The 17,412-nt window shown below is 44.7% G+C and overlaps 1 protein-coding gene across 1 annotated transcript in view; it reads left to right on the top strand.

Annotated features, from left to right (window-relative positions):
* The window catches only part of CHPT1 (choline phosphotransferase 1), a 1,155,717-nt gene that overhangs the window by 763,477 nt on the left and 374,828 nt on the right, over window positions 1-17,412 (top strand). The gene's annotated exons all lie outside the window — the stretch shown is intronic.

Genomic DNA, 17,412 nt, shown 5'->3' with positions numbered 1-17,412 from the left:
AATGCTCCCAGTCTATGTTTGAGTAGTTGAAGTCTCCCAATATCATGGTGTTTGGAGAGACATTCATATTCTCCAGTGCCTTTAGGAAGGCTGAGTGGGGTTCCTGAGTTTGAGAGGGTGGTCTGTAGCATGCTACAAACTGTAGAGCAGTTTTGCCTACGGTTAGTTGTACATGGATGGTCTCCGATGCTTCGTGCATTGCCACTAACCTGGAGGTGTGGGTATCTTTGATGAATATGGATACTCCCCCTCCTTTTGTGGTTCGGTCCAAGTTTTGGGGCAGAAAAGTATGATATGATGTATAACCTGGTAGTGCTGGGGTGCTCTCAGGAGCCTTGAACCAGGTTTCTGTCACTGCACAGACATCGATGTTCTCCATACTGAGGAGGGCTTCGAGAGCATGCATCTTGAGGTTTAGACTTCTGGCGTTGAGCAGCATTACCCTTAGTTTTTTTCCACTTGTGTTATCTAGGGAGGTGGGTTTGTCTTTTGAGCCTTGCCTAAAAAAGGCACTATGGGGGTGGCAAGAGCCTTTGCCAATATCCGGAAGCCCAGGGGTGACAGGTGCAAGCCGTCCCTTGCGAAGCAGCGTGGCTTGTCGAGCATGTCACCCCAAGCAGACAGACATTGGATCCCCCTAGAATGACACCAGTAATTAAGCCAATTGTTAAAACTGATAATTTTGTCTTCGTACTGTGGTATCATTCTTGGTGAGGGTAAGATGCTGCTCAAGGTCAGGGTCATACCGGCCTGGGCTACATAATCAGAGAGCTCCTCTATGTCTGTTTTCATGTAGTCCAGGGAGGTACGTTTCAGGTCGTTCACACCAGCATGGACAATGACTGAGTCATATTTGTACTTGCTTTGGAGTGACCTGAGTGCTTGTGTTATGTGGCGGATTCTAGCGCCCCGACAGGCAGCTTACTGTAACCCTCTCCTTGTTCAGCCTGGTGAGCGGGACGTCAGTGTGTCTGACTATAGAGTCACCTATTACAAGTGTATCAGGCATGTTGTTTGGCCTTAAGGGCTGTGACTGTTTGGCACACTGACTTTGTGAATTATGTGTTGCATGTGTTATGTTTTGAGGTAGTGGTTGCTTGGATGTCTGCTTTGGAGGCCTCTGTTGTTTAGGCAGATTTTTATTTAGAGCCTCCGAGTATGTTCTTATGTGATTATGTGTTTGGTTTGCAGTTGTGGTAGGTCTATGTAGACTGGGTTTGTGGTGTGTGTGGTTACCTTCACCTCCTGAATGGCTTTTCCAGCACTGAGTCGAGAGAGCTCAGCCTCCAGTTTGGCTATATAGTTGCATCTCTCACATATATTTGTGTTTGTTGGGAGGAAGAGAGGGTTGTCTGTGTACATGAGGCAGTTGTAACATTGCCTCAAGATTCCCAGATTCACCAGCTGAACTGGACAGGATGCCAGCAACTGACCCTTCGACATGCTAGAATAGTGTAAAGGATTGCTGTATAACTGAGTCAGAAAGGACCTATAGGGGAATGGGTACACAAGGGGATTTTAGGTGGATGTAGTGCTCTCTTTTTTGTTAAAAAGTGCTTTACTTATGTAAAATACTTTTAGGAGCAAGTGCTGGGCTTTTTAGATAGAGAATAGAATGTTTAGATTGAGAGTTAGAGCAGTTCTAAGGGAAAAACTGAAGAGCAGACTTTGCGGAGCCAGGAATAGTTTACACTTGATTAACCGTCACTGCCCGATGCTGCGCTATGCGCAACTTCGCACAAAGGCATGCAAAACTGCGCTAAAGCGGGCTTTATAGCAGGGGGTTAGAAAGAGCTAGGAAATGGCCCAAAACGGCCAATAAGCTACAAGTTACTGGGCTGGAACCACTCCTTAAGGGACAGATAGACTGCTCAGAGCTCCCCACTCCCACTGGTGAACAAAGAAGCTTCCTCCTATCCAAACAAGGATCTGGACAACACAGGAACTATGACACAGCCCAGAGATCAGCAAAATCTGAAGACTGGACTATTCTAGTTCAGTAAAGGCGAGAAATACGGATTTTTTTTGTTTTTTTTTTTTCACAGAGAAACAGAAAATAGATGCAGTGGCAACAGTAAATGCTTTAAATCGGCTAGCACACTTGAGTGTGTAGCCTACCAGTTATATTAAGCAAAAACAAACTTTCAAAGTGCAAAAAGTACAAAAAACAAACAGTAATGCATTAAATTAACTTTGCAGAGCTTATTTAGTTATAGAAACCCGCTTTTAGGCGAAATAAAGCAGTCGGAGATAAAAAGCCAACAAAATTACTTATGAATCAATGGAAAGTCACTCTTCCACTCGCTGCTGCTTGTAGAACTCTGCTGGACACCACGAGGAGCTGTGCTGAGACGAATACAAGCGCAAAAGCGGGCTTTATAGCAGGGGGTTAGAAAGAGCTAGGAAATGGCCCAAAACGGCCAATAAGCTACAAGTTACTGGGCTGGAACCACTCCTTAAGGGACAGATAGGCTGCTCAGAGCTCCCCACTCCCACTGGTGAACAAAGAAGCTTCCTCCTATCCAAACAAGGATATGGACAACACAGGAACTATGACACAGCCCAGAGATCAGCAAAATCTGAAGACTGGACTATTCTAGTTCAGTAAAGGCGAGAAATAAGGATTTTTTTTTGTTTTTTTGTTTTTTTTCACAGAGAAACAGAAAATAGATGCAGTGGCAACAGTAAATGCTTTAAATCGGCTAGCACACTTGAGTGTGTAGCCTACCAGTTATATTAAGCAAAAACAAACTTTCAAAGTGCAAAAAGTACAGAAAACAAACAGTAATGCAGTAAATCAACTTTGCAGAGCTTATTTAGTTATAGAAACTCGCTTTTAGGTGAAATAAAGCAGTCGGAGATAAAAAACCAAAAAAATTACTTATGAATCAATGGAAAGTCACTCTTCCACACGCTGCTGCTTGTAGAGCTCTGCAGGACACCACGAGGAGCTGTGCTGAGTCGAATACAAGCGCAAAACGTGCTAAAGCGGGCTTTATAGCAGGGGGTTAGAAAGAGCTAGGAAATGGGCCAAAACAGCCAATAAGCTACAAGTTACTGGGCTGGAACCACTCCTTAAGGGACAGATAGGCTGCTCAGAGCTCCCCACTCCCACTGGTGAATAAAGAAGCTTCCTCCTATCCGAAACAAGGATATGGACAACACAGGAACTATGACTCAGCCCAGAGATCAGCAAAATCTGAAGACTGGACTATTCTAGTTCAGTAAAGGCGGGAAATGAGAAGTTATGTACCTACCATAACGTTCCATGTTAGTTGTCTTCTCTCACCTTCTTTCTTGCTTGATGGGTTCGGAGCCGATCCTCGGCTCCGACTCGGCACTTGCTAAGCTCGAGAGTCACTTTTACCAGCTCGAGGCAGCCCCATATCCCATGATGCAAGGCGGTAAGTACCTAGATCTCGTTTGATGACAAAGGGGCAATAGCACCAAGCATAAACACTTCCCTAAGGAAGAAAGAAAAGCCTACAGGATGGAAGAAGGACCAGCTGTGAATGGTCTTCAGCATACTAATTCCTTGTAGAAAAAGGTCTGTCCAGGCCTGGGGGAAGGAGGGAGGTTCGCAAGAAAGAAGGCGAGAGAAGACAACTAACATGGAACGTTATGGTAGGTACATAACTTCTCAATGTTAAGTTGACAATCTCGCCTTCATTCTTGCTTGATGGGACCGCGTCCCTAGCACCTCTATCCTGGGTGGCTCAATGGAACAGACTCTTGAGGACTGTAGAGCCAAAACTGGCTCTGTCCCTGGAGGCCAAGTCCAATTTGTAATGGGAAACAAAAGTATGAGGAGTGGCCCAAGTGGCCGCTGCACAAATAGTGTCTAAAGGAAGTCTAGCTTGAAAAGCTGTAGAAGTAGCTAAGCTTCTAGTTGAATGTGCTTTAGGTTTTGAGCACAGCTGTTTTCCCCTGAGCCGATAAATTTCAGAGATGACAGAAGAAAGCCATCTAGATAATGTGACTTTTGAGACAGGAAGGCCTTTCTTATTATCAGCATAGGAAACAAAGAGTTGATCGGATTTCCTAAATTGTTTAGTTCTGTCCAAATAATATCTGAGTTGGCGGTGGACATCAAGATAATGTAGTTTTTGTTCCGATCTGTTTGAATAGTTTGGAAAAAATACAGGGAGATCAATGGATTGATTCAAATTAGTCTTTGAGGCGACCTTAGGCAAAAAGGTCGGATTAGTTCTCAATGATACTCTGTCTTTGTGAAACACCAAATAGGGGGGTCGAACCGATAGAGCATGAAGTTCAGACACCCTCCTGGCCGATGTAATAGCTACTAGGAATAAGGTTTTCCAAGAAAGAAATTTCAGGGAGCAAGAAACAGCTGGCTCAAAGGGGGGAAGAATCAAGGATGTCAGCACTAAATTTAGATCCCATTGAGGAGGAGGATTCCTGACTGGAGGCTTCAGGAGGAAAATTCCTTTCAAGAAGGCTCTACAAAGCCTGTGGGACATAATATTGTGATCTGCGAACCCGACATGAAAGTTCGAGATAGCAGCCAATTGAACTCTAACTGTGGAAGAAGAGGAGCCTGCATGAAAAATCTCTGCTAAAAAATCCAAAACTGCCTGGACTGGGGCAGTGAAGGGATCAATATTCTTGGCTCTAGCCCAATAAGAGAAACGTTTCCATTTGCTTGTATAAATCCTCCTGGTAGAGGATTTTAAAGAAGCTACTAGAATGTCTCTAACGGGGTTAGAGATCAAAGGAAGCCTGGCTAAGGAAGGAAGTGGAGCAACCATGCTGTGAGGTTGAGAGAAGGGATAGACCGGTGCAGCTGACCGGATTGGTGAATCAGAAGATCTGGCACTGGGTCCAGATGCCACGGCTGCACCAAAAGGTGACGATGGAGGAACGGAAACCAAATTTGTCGAGGCCAATAAGGAGCAATGAGAATCATTTTGGCTCTCAAACGGTTGCTTTCTGGATAACTTGAGGGATCAGGGGAAAAGGAGGAAAGGCATAAAGAAGTCCCTGGGGCCAATCCTGGGTCAGAGCGTCTCTGGGGGGATGGCCTGGCAGAGGGAAGAGAGAGAAGAAGTCTGGGCATTTGCTGTTTTGGGGAGTAGCAAAAAGATCGCAACATGGGCGACCCCATTCCAGAAATATCTCTTCCACTATAGATTGCTTGAGAGACCACTCGTGAGGCATGAGAATAGCTCTGCTCAATCTGTCCGCTAAAATGTTGGTTTTCCCAGGGATGTGCGTTGCTACCAGAAACCGATGAGAGGAGATCGCCCATTGCCAAAGTCTGAGCGCTTCTCGACACAAGGGGTAGGACTTGGTTCCGCCCTGTTTGTTGATAAACTACAGACATGTTGTCCGTGTGGACTGCAATTGTCCCTACAGGAAGAAAGTCGTTGAGGGCTTGCAACGTTAAAAGCACTGCTCTCATCTCTAGGACATTTATGTGCAGGTGGTACTCGAACGGTTGCCACGTCCCATGAACCATCCTGCCCTGATAATGACCCCCCCACCCGATCAGGGAGGCATCCGTGGTGACAGTGGCTACCGGGGATGGGGGTACAAAGTGTCTGCCTTGGTGAATCTGGGGAGAAGTGATCCACCAAGCAAGATGATTTTTGCAAATCTGTGTCACCAGAATTTGGTGACGCATTGGAAGTTGTTGGTAAGACCACTGAGCGAACAACATCCACTGAAGAAGGCGCATGTAGAAGCGAGCCAGGGGAAGAAGAGTAATGGCCGCAGCCATGAGGCCTAATACCTTTAGAACCATTCTGGCCTGTACTTTCTTGTTGGCTAGAATGATCCTGACATGACTTTGAATGTCTGAGACTCTTTGGTCTGTAAGGGTAGCTGACATCCGAACAGTGTTTAAGTTTGCGCCTATGAAAGTAATAGACTGGCGGGGCGATAAGGATGATTTTTCGAAGTTGATCGAGATGCCCAAATGAGAACAAAGATTTATTGTGTAATCCCTGGCTTGAACAAGCTGATGCCTGGTGGTGGCTGAAAGGAGCCAGTCATCGAGATACGGAAACACCTGGAATCCTTGACGTCTCAGGTGAGCCGTGACCACTGCCATGCATTTGGTGAACACTCTGGGGGCTGTAGTGAGACCAAAGGGCAGGGCTCTGAACTGGAAATGACTGGACCCCGGCCGAAAGCGGAGAAATCTCCTGGAGCGTCTGTGAATTTTGATGTGATAGCATGCATCCTGAAGATCTATTGAGCACATCCAGTTGTCCTTCTGCAAGAAGGGCAGAATTGACTGAAGAGTGACCATTCGGAATCTTGACTTCTTCACAGACTTGAGTCTGCTGAGATCCAAAATTGGTCTCCAGTCTCCCGTCTTTTTGGGGACCAAAAAGAACCTTGAGTAGATTCCGGGCTCTGAATGGTCTGTTGTAACTGGCTGAATGGCTCTTTTTTGCAGTAGTTTTAAGATTTCTAACTCTGCAATTTCCCTTAGACCGGGTGGTACATCTGGAAGGGAATTTGAGTGAGAGAAGGGACTTTCCTCGAAAGGAATTTTGTAACCCTCGGATATGATCGACTGTACCCATCTGTCTTGAGTGAGGGAACGCCAGGCTTCTGGGTACAGCGATAGTCTTCCCCCAACTGCCTCCAAGGATGGACAGTCGGGCAACATCTCAGGGATGCTGAAAGGGCTTGTCAGAGAGAGGCTCTCTGCTTCCCTGGTTTTGTGGACCCCTCTGCCTCTAGAGCGCGTCTGTTGTTGTTACCCCTCTGCCTCTAGGGGTAAACTGACCACGTGAATCCGCGTGACTCCTTGGGATTTATGGAACCACATTTTGCCACCCTTCTGTCCTTTGGGGTAAGGTCTAGAAGGGGTGGAAAACGGACTCCACGGCAGAAAGAGTTTTGCCGTCCTGCTCACACATGGTCAACGCTTCCTTCACTTGAGGGCCAAACAAAGCTGACCCATCAAAGGGAGAGTTTGTGAAGGACGCCTTAAAGGGATCTGCAAATTACATAGCCGCATCCAGGCTTGGCGTCTAAGAGCCACACCTGTACCTGCGGCCCTACTCGCTCCATCAGCAGCATATGATATCAGCCGCATGGAGGAGTTTGCAATGGAGTTAAGGGTTCCTAGCTGCGAAGCAATTTTTTCCTGAGCCCCTGCAGCTGTAGGATCCTGCACAACTTCACCTAGCTCCTTAAGGATATCCCTTTGGAGTCTGGTGAAGTGACATAGGTAGTTCAGCGAACGCATAGCAAAGGTCGCTGAAGAAAACATCCGCTTACCATATCTATCCATGGTCCTAGAGTCCTTATTAGGAGGATGGACATTTATTAGGAGGATGGACAGGTACGGAAGGATCTGCAAGTTCCTTCTTGGTGGCAGCCGCCACCACCATGGCATCAGCGGGGACACCTTTTGTGAGGAATTGCTTGTCCGACGGGGCAGTAATAAATTTAGAAGGCCTCCTAGGGACTGGCTCTACAGAGTCAGGAGCAGCCCACGCCTTTCGAGCAATAACCTGCATAAGGGGGTCGAAAGGCGGAGACACCCAGGAGGTGGAGGGCCGAGATCCAAACGCCTCCAGGTATACTGACTCATCTTCAGAGGGATTATTGGAGGCCAGTTTCCCTCTGTCTAAGGAGTTCTAGGATGTCTGAAAATGAGACATCCTCAGAGGGGGATCTTGGGGATCCCTCTGACTCATCAAAGTCAGTATCTGAAGTGATAGACTCGAGGGAGTCTACGTGTTTCCTCTTACAGGTCCTCTTCCGCGGAGGATCTCCCGACAAATCAGGAGAATCCTCGGAAGAGGGGGATATTCCCAGTGGGGAGACCTGAGGCGGAGGATCTCTGGGTCCTGGAGCAAGAGAAGTGGCAGAGATGTCAACAGGCACCATAGAGGGAGGAGCTAAGGGAACAGACTGCTGGCTGAGACCAGTGGCCAGCACACTCTTCATCACCTCAGGCTCCCTCCCAGGAGATCCGAGAGAACCCGCTCAAGAACTAGGAACTCCAGGACCCACCGAAAGGAAGGCTCCGAGGCAGATGTCGGAGCCGAGCTCACCAAGGCCGAGGCTCCAAGGGGAAGAGCGGGTCGGACAAGGGTCCGATGCCACTCACCCTCGGAGGAGACCAGGGAAGCCCGCCACCAAATCCCTCTAAGGAAGGTCTCAAGAGGAGATAAGAGTAGAGGCTGAAGGAGCAGAAGGGGTATCTGTCCCTCAGCCGTAGCAGAAACCATTCGAAGACTCCAACTCCAAACTCTGGGGTAGAGTCGAAGCAGGAAATGCAATGCGGTGTGGACTAATAGTCGCCTGCTGAGACGGACTACGTAGCATTTCGGCCAGTCCCTGTGACTTTTGTAATCTACTGACCACTCTCTCCAAATCATGGTCAGAAAGCCTGGATGACCTTGAAGATCGGCTCCGATGGCTCCGTTCCGAGAGAAGAGGCGAAGCCGGAGCCGAAAGTATCGGCTCCAAGGAAGGGGACCTAGACCTCTTCCTCGAAGGAACCATCGGAGCCGATGAAACCACAGAAACTGTCGGAGCCGACAACTTATCGGCACCGACAGGTAGCTTCGATGCATCGGCTCCAGCCGGAACCGATACGGCCATAAAAGTAAGGGTGTCGGAGGCGATCGGAGCCGACACCGATGCCTGGGCCACATGGTGGTCGGAACCGATCGGAGCCGACACCGAAGTGGTCGAACCAGAATCGGCACTGATAGTCATCGGTGCGAAGGTTTGGTAACCAGAATCGGCTCCAGCCGAGCCGATCTCGACTCTGAATGAGTCGGAGCCGAGGCCACAGGCTTGGACACAGAAGCCTGGGCCTTGGAAGACTTAGAAGTCTTAGATGGGGCCGACTTAGCCGGAGAGCCCTCCGGCTTAAGAAGGCCCCTCAAAATCAATTTATTTCTTCTTTCCTGCAGGACTCTCTGGCTAAAAGAATGACATATAGCACAGGAGTCCTGCAGGTGAAGAGGCCCCAGGCAGTAAAGGCAAGAAGTGTGACCGTCTGTCAGAGACATCTTCTGACAGCACGAGTCACACTTCTTAAAGCCTGAGACCCTTTCCTTAGATATGGTGAAAAAACACGCACACACCAGTCCAAGAAATGAAATTAAATTAAATATACCAAAAGGTATCAATAACAGACACCCACACACACCCTAACTAGGGGGGGGATGGGATGTTATAAGTCTGACTAAAAGTTATAAGGAGACAGGGAAAATTTCTGTCAGAAAGGGACTAAAACTATGTTAAAACTAATAAAATTAAGGTTTTTTGAAGAAAGGGGCTAAAATAGTAATGTAAAAATTCACTTACCAGGAGCTGGTAAAAGGAGGACCTCATCAGCGAAGCGGCAAACGAGATCTGGGTACTTACCGCCTTGCATCATGGGATATGGGGCTGCCTCGAGCTGGTAAAAGTGACTCTGGAGCTTAGCAAGTGCCGAGTCGGAGCCGAGGATCGGCTCCGAACCCATCAAGCAAGAATGAAGGCGAGATTGACAACTTAACATTAAGGATTTTTTTGTTTTTTTTTTTTTTTTCACAGAGAAACAGAAAATAGATGCAGTGGCAACAGTAAATGCTTTAAATCGGCTAGCGCACTTGAGTGTGTAGCCTACCAGTTATAGTAAGCAAAAACAAACTTTCAAAGTGCAAAAAGTACAGAAAACAAACAGTAATGCATTAAATTAACTTTGCAGAGCTTATTTAGTTATAGAAACTCGCTTTTAGGCGAAATAAAGCAGTCGGAGATAAAAAGCCAACAAAATTACTTATGAATCAATGGAAAGTCACTCTTCCACTCGCTGCTGCTTGTAGAACTCTGCTGGACACCACGAGGAACTGTGCTGAGTCGAATACAAGCGCAAAAGCGGGCTTTATAGCAGGGGGTTAGAAAGAGCTAGGAAATGGCCCAAAACGGCCAATAAAGCTACAAGTTACTGGGCTTATGTAAAATGCTTTTAGGAGCAAGTGCTGGGATTTTTAGATAGAGAATAGAATGTTTAGATTGAGAGTTAGAGCAGTTCTAAGGGAAAAACTGAAGAGCAGACTTTGCGGACCCAGGAATAGTTTACACTTGATTAACCGGCGCTGCGCTATGTGCAACTTAAAAAGTGCGCTAAAGCGGGCTTCATAGCAGGGGTTAGAAAGAGCTAGAAAATGGCCCAAAACAGCCAATAAGCTACAAGTTACTGGGCTGGAACCACTCCTTAAGGGACAGATAGGTTGCTCAGAGCTCCACACTCCCCCTGGTGAACAAAGAAGCATCCTCCTATCCAAACAAGGATATGGACAACACAGGAACTATGACACAGCCCAGAGATCAGCATAATCTGAAGACTGGACTATTCTAGTTCAGTAAAGGCGGGAAATAAGGATATTTTTTTGTTTTTTTTTTCACAGAGAAACAGAAAATAGATGCAGTGGCAACAGTAAATGCTTTAAATCGGCTAGCACACTTGAGTGTGTAGCCTACCAGTTATATTAAGCAAAAACAAACTTTCAAAGTGCAAAAAGTACAGAAAACAAACAGTAATGCAGTAAATCAACTTTGCAGAGCTTATTTAGTTATAGAAACTCACTTTTAGGCGAAATAAAGCAGTCTGAGATAAAAAGCAAAAAAAAAATACTTATGAATCAATGTAAAGTCACTCTTCCACTCGCTGCTGCTTGTAGAACTCTGCAGGACACCACGAGGAGCTGTGCTGAGTCGAATACCAAGTTTTCCTAGATGATGGGTGTGTAAATTTGTAAGGATAGGTGCAGTGTATAGGGGATAAGAGATAAGTATGGACAGTAGATTTATGACGAAGGCCAGTGAGAAATGTCTTGGCTGTGCAAAGATGTGTAAGCATTTGGTGAGTTTTCTTCCTACCATTGCTTACATGAATATCCAGCTTGAGCTCATCATCAATTGTTAAACCAAGTAGCTTGGTGTTGGAAACCTTATCAAGTTTAATGTTTTGAGTAGAGGAAACATTTTGAGGTCTGGGAACTAATCTTAGAGAAGAAGAGCATCAGTTTAGTATTTTTATAGCATGTAAGTGGAAGAGATGAACATTTTCTATCCACTATTCTGCCGAGTAGGATTCCAGCATAATAGACTGTAGCTGTTCCAAGAAGGTGGTAGAGTAACTGCAGCATCATCTTCATATTGAATCACTGTAGATAGAGATTTTGACAGTGTAATGCTTATTTATGTGCATGTTGAATAGTAAGGATCCAAGTATGAACCCTTAGGGGACACCTATAGAGACTGGGAGGAAGGAGGCATAACTATTTTGCCACTTTACTCCTTGGAATTGCCTGCATCTGAACCATGATCATGTATGGAATAGTTAATTTCTGCTAGGAGTTAAATCTGTTTTTGATGTTTTCCAGTATCACACGCCTTGGAGAGAAGTCCAATAAATTGCTGAGACTGGTTATTCAGCATTAAGTTTCTAGAAATGATAGTAGAGCAATAGTTGACACATGTAGGGGAGCACGCATGGGTGAACAGAAAGTCAAAGGCAGTCCTTGTAGTGATGGATGTGCTCCCATTACCACCAGGGGTGGGGTTAAGTCATAAATTTGAAAAAAAAAATCTCTCATTGCTGGGATGGCTGGCAGGCACAAGGGCAAAAGTCATACAAAAAATATGTAGAGATTAATGTAGAGCTGGAAACTCTAAGGGATACCCCTAACCAAGGATATAGAGATGTAGCATAGTACAGAAGTGCTTCTTCATTTCCTCCAGATAATCCCACATTTTGGAAGGTCTTGCAAATCATATAGTAGAAGGTTTCGTGGCTAAAGAAAATCCATCTATCACCCAAATTTGTACGCATGAGACATGCATAGTTCCCAGATCCCTGTGCATGGTACCCCTGTTGGTGGACATTTTTTAAATACTGACCAGTGTAGCTTGATAGATCGGTGACTCAGTAGCTTCAGCCCCTATGAGAACAGGCTGCATATTTTGACCTCCAAAGCAGCATTTGTTCTATGCAGAAACACCTAAGCCAGGTATCACAGTTTCACTGGAAACATTAAGACTCAGCTCCCTGCCACATACTCCAGTGATTCCTACCCCAGACAGGGAATCAAGGACAGTGGATTATTTAGAAAATTTTGTTTCACATCCCCCAGACTAACTTTCAGGATGCTTAATTGCCTAACAAACATGGTGTACTTCCAACATGATTTGTCTGATAAGTTATATAATGCCATTGATGGAATACCAGACACTGAATTTAGAACATAAAGCCCTGGCATCCATCCCTGAAACCATATGCAGGTTTATGGTCCACATCACCTACAAAGGGTGAAGCCTTGGCAGTAGGAATTAGCATGGAAATTTCCTACCATTCCTGGCTCTGACTTGTCAGTGATTTCAAAGCAGCCATTATGCGAGCGCATCAGTCCCATCAGGGTCATTGCCCCAACTGCAGGGAATCCTGGCACTATTCATGAGGCCATGCGCAGCCGTAGTGCAGCTCACAGTGTTCCTGACTCTTCTTCTGACTTTACCTGTATAGATGCTGTCTGGGATGGTCTGTACTTCTTGTGGCAACATGGAGTGGAAAAAGACATGGATTCTGGAGAGTGTCTCCACAGATTATGTTGTAGCATTAAAACCCAGCCGCTACCCTTGCCAGATGCCTCACTCCAATAGAAAACATTAGATAAGGAAGAAAGGAGATCTTCAAAGAGAGACATTCAAGAAGTTATAGCAGAGCAGTAGACTTTGGTGCTATACCACATTGCTTTTGGTACCAAGGTAAACAAAGGACATAAGTCACTCCTGTCATGCCTTTCTTGCCTATCAAAAGAACTCTGGGTGTGCTTTTTTATATTTGAAAGTTACCTATGTCCATATTACGATTGCCAGGTATTCACAAAGATACCTACACTTCCATATAAAAAGCCAGTTATTACCAAGTTTGTGTAGTACCCTTTGGAAACTCCAATGTCCCAAGTGTTTAGAAAGTATGTAACAGCAATGGTATCATGTCTTGGACTGTAGGGGAGCAAAATATTTCCATATATGGATAAGTGTTTCTTTTCTGTTCTGTTAAGAGACTGTCTTGTCCAGTGAAGAGAGTACCTGCTGTGATTGTTACACTTCTAAACCAGCTCTAGTGACATAGAGAGGTAAAGCCCAGATTACAGGTCAGATGGCCTATGTTCAGTTAGCAACCTGGGCATTTGATGGAGCTGGCTGTCGAGGGAAGATTGAACAAAACAAAACACATGCAGCTGCAGTCCTTCTGAGGAGGGGTCATGTCATGTTACAAGTTTTGGGGAAGGGGTTTCATCTCACCAAGCAACCGCCTGCTTATTCCTGCATGCATAGGGTGAAAGTATTTTCCGTCTCTGGTGACACAGATAACTCATCCCTCTGCCCAGGAGAGGGATTAGGCCATACAAATCCCCTAGTTTTTGGGATAAATGGCCCTCATGACTGCCTGTATGACAGATCTCCAGATGTCCTGTACTGTACTGAGGTATTTTACTAGTATGGAGAAATGAATAGGCAGAGTGTCACTGTGTGTGTGTGGAGAGGGGCTTGACAAGTCAATAAACACAAGGACAGATAAATATGTAAAGAGAGAAAAGACTGTTACACTTCTTTGGAGTAACTAACGTGAATTATAAAAAGTCACAGATACATACCAAACAATTTTTTGAGTTTATATTAGTACATCGAAGTATTACTACTTCGAATGTACTAATATCGAACCATTTGCATCGAACGCTGAATATAGCGAAGCTGCAGAATATTGAGTACATTCCTAGGGAAAGTATTCGGTGGGCCGTTTCGCTATTTCCTTGACTGTGGAGCGAAGGTTACAGGCCGGGTTAAGGTAAGTGTGCAAACGAAGGTGTGTGTGCGATAGGGACCTTAGGGTTAGGGAGCAGGTAAGGTGAGTGTGCGATAGGGACTTTAGGGTTAGGGAGTGGGTAAGGTGAGTGTGCGGTAGTTACGGACCTTAGGGTTAGGGTTGGGTTAAGGTAAGTGGATAGCTAGTAGTGTATGTATGGTTTAGTGTAGGGTTTTGTGAAGTGTATGTGTGTGGATTATGTATTTTGGTGTACTTGTGTTGTGTGTATGTTTGTTGGAACAGCAAATTTTTTCCCTGGGAAAAAATTTGCTGTTCTGAGTGTTCGATGTTGTGGTGTTTCGAGTGAAAGGATTTGATATTAGAACATTCGATGTAGTAATACTTCGATGTTCTAATATAAACCCCAGTTTTTTTACCTTTGTCGACTGCTTTTTAGAGTGCAGATTTTGTCAAACATTTCTGTATGTGGCAAGAGTACAGCTCACTGTACAAGCCACCCACCAATTTATGGTCTCACTTCATCTGCCCAGACATTCTAATTCTCAGAGCCTTGGACACATCATAGTCTTGATTTACATTTTTTGTGATGTTGCTGCTTTGGGTACTCAAAGTTTAGTTACCTCAAATTCCGGTCATGCAGAAGCTATCTTTTGTGGTGACTACAGCCAAAGAACCTTCTTACAGGTCAGTCTTCATGCAGCCGCCACTCTTAATCTTAATCACAGTAACCAAGGATGCCTCTGTGCTAGGGTGGGATGGTGAATGCAATAACCAGAGAGGCTCTTGGACAACATTTGAATTCAGACTATACATCTGTGTACTGAAGATATGAGGGCAGTTCCATAGCCCCTACAGGCTTTCCAACATGACCTATTTTTCGGTGTTGTTGCTGTACAGTTCAGTAGCATGGTGGGAATATGGTGCATCAGTAGATGGGGGACCCACCCATTCTGCTGAGATCCAGTGAGAGTTTGGCAGTGGGCAGTTCAGTATTATTATCCACTGATGGTCATTCATATTTTGGGTGAATCCAGTTCATTGATGGACAAATCAAGTCACTGTCCGCTAATGTCTCATGAATGCTCCTTCAACTAGACAGTTTCTAGCAAGGGTGTTCAGGAACTAGAGTCAACCAATCCCTAACCTTTTTGCATCCCCAACCGTTGCCAAATGCATTGTGGTCAAAAGGGATGCACTGCTACAGCAATGGCCACAGGGAATACTTTGCTTCCTCCCCCATTTCTTCTGATAAAACCTTTCTGGTTGAGGCAGACCTGCTTTACTTTACTTAAGTTCCCCTTAAGGCTATCAGCCAAGAGATAGCTGATCATTCATCTCCCAGGCATGCATCACCCCGCTCTCCAAACCCTGAAACTCAAAATATGCTTGTTCCACTTCTAATTGTAACTCAGAACTCTTCCTGCACACAGAGGGTGGCATACAGGCTTCCTAAAGCATGTCACGTAAAAGATGTATACCAACAAATGGAAGTAATTCTTGGTTGGGAACAGCAGCATCAGACGGACCCTTATAGAGCACCAGTTTTTCAAAAGTTATATGTGACAAAGCTTTTTGATATCAAATTGTGTCTCATTGATCCATTATGGTGCATTTGGCTACAGTCAGTTTCCACAAGAGCAGGATAACATTTCCCTCACATCTCTGAAGGCTTACAAAGCCATTCCTTAAAGGTATCTTCCTGTTGAGATCATCTGTATTTTTTCAATTCCGTGTGCAGTACCTATATAACATGATAAGATGCTTGGCAGATTTAAAATACTTTACTGGACGATATTGTTCCTGGTGACAACGATGTCTGCCAAGGGGATTTCTGAGTTATAGGCCTTTTTTTTTCTTCCAAACACCATTACTTAATTATCACTTGTAACATGGGCAAACTTACATTAGGTTATAGACCTTGTTTTCAAGATGTGTATTTAGTATTTGACACAGAGCATGTGTCCTTATGTACCAGTCCTTCCTTCCTTTCCTTTATGCCAAAAGATGCTACAGAAACTTATTAGAATAACACCCACCTTCTGTAATTCGTCTAAAACTGAAAATCAAGCAGATTATCTCCTACTTTGTATGGAAGTCCACACACAGCTGACATACTATGGTAGGCGACAAGCAGTATACTCATAATAGTCAGCTGTGTGCTTCTTTTGCTAAGGAGCAAGAGGTTTGAAAAATAACAAACCTCTGACTCTTTAGATGGCTGTCAAATTATCTGTTACCACTGTACTAAACATTGCAAAATGCTTCTGTGCCAAAAACCCTCTCAGCAACAGGTGTGTCTACTTTCGCAGCTTTTCTTTGCAGTACATCAGATGTTTGGGGTACTGAAATTGTATTCATCAAGCATTATAGTCTTGACCTAATTTATACATTAGGGCCTTTCTTTGGCTTTGTGGTGTTCGTGTATGTTTTGTAAAGAGACTGCCCATTTGGATTAGCTAGGAAGTATGTCATTGTTACTGCAACTGGAAAACAAGCTTCATGGACATGAAGTCCCTTTCCTTTTCAGAGGTGACCAGGGAACAATGTCTACTTAAGTGACTCGCTCAGTCCCACAGTAGATAAATGGAGGCTGTGGGAATCAAACTTGGTATTGATGCAGGTTCTATGTCTAGCAGCACAGAGTCTTAAGCCTCTTCTCCAAACTGCCAGTGTCAGTCACAAAAAGGTATGAGTACTTGCTATATCTGGTGGAAGATACTGATACATTGTAACTAAGCTGACTTGTACCCCCCCACCCCACCCCATAGTGCTCTTATTGCTACAACTATTCTTGGTACACAGACTGTTGGACTGTTTCGCTAGCACAGTCTTGTTTCATTGTGCTTGTTTAGTGCTTTGTCAGAAACTGAAACGGGTCAAAAAAAGACCAACATTTTGTGGATAAAATTTCAACAGCCTGGGAAAGTTTTACTATGTGAGCCAAACTGAAAGCAGGGTTGCCAGTATTTATTTATCTTTACTCTTTGTTGGTCAGGTTATTCCCACTAGGCCAGTCTCCTATTTTCAGGGGAGACCAAGGTGGTACTCATTCTGACTAGGGGAAATTTGGACAGGGCACCAGGGAACTTCTCCTTCTCTGGTTTTTGATCAGTGCTGTGGGATCTTATGACATTACTACAATCTAGCATTATAGTGAGTATCCATGACTTTCCTTTACCAGAATATTCCATTGCTAATACTTGTAGAATGTTTTATGGCTCTAAAATTGTTGTCTGCAAGTGAGGTTTAGGTTTTTATGAATTCCTCATGAACTGTAGTGCTTTTAAGAGTTCATTGCTCGTATCTCAAGAATGATGCTTGATGATATGGATTTCAGAAACACAAAAAAAATTGCTTAGCTGAGTACAGCTGCATTGACCTACCACACAGTTCGTGGAAGGTGCTAAGAAGAAATGCATATAAGTTACATAAGGTTTTACTTCATCTCACAACACCTAACTCAGATGGACAGCTGGTGGAACATTTTCTCAGAAAGTAGGGATATTTTTTGAAACTGTTAAAGCTCATTTCACATTATTGGAAATGCAGAAATGAAGCCAGCCTACTGGCACAGTAGCAGAATTTCTAACTCT

The sequence above is a fragment of the Protopterus annectens genome, chromosome 11.part0 (assembly GCF_019279795.1).
Source record: "Protopterus annectens isolate FY-2018-M chromosome 11.part0, PAN1.0, whole genome shotgun sequence".
Lineage (NCBI taxonomy): Eukaryota > Metazoa > Chordata > Ceratodontiformes > Protopteridae > Protopterus > Protopterus annectens.
Note: the sequence above shows the minus strand (reverse complement) of the source record. Positions and strands in the feature narration are given on the sequence as shown.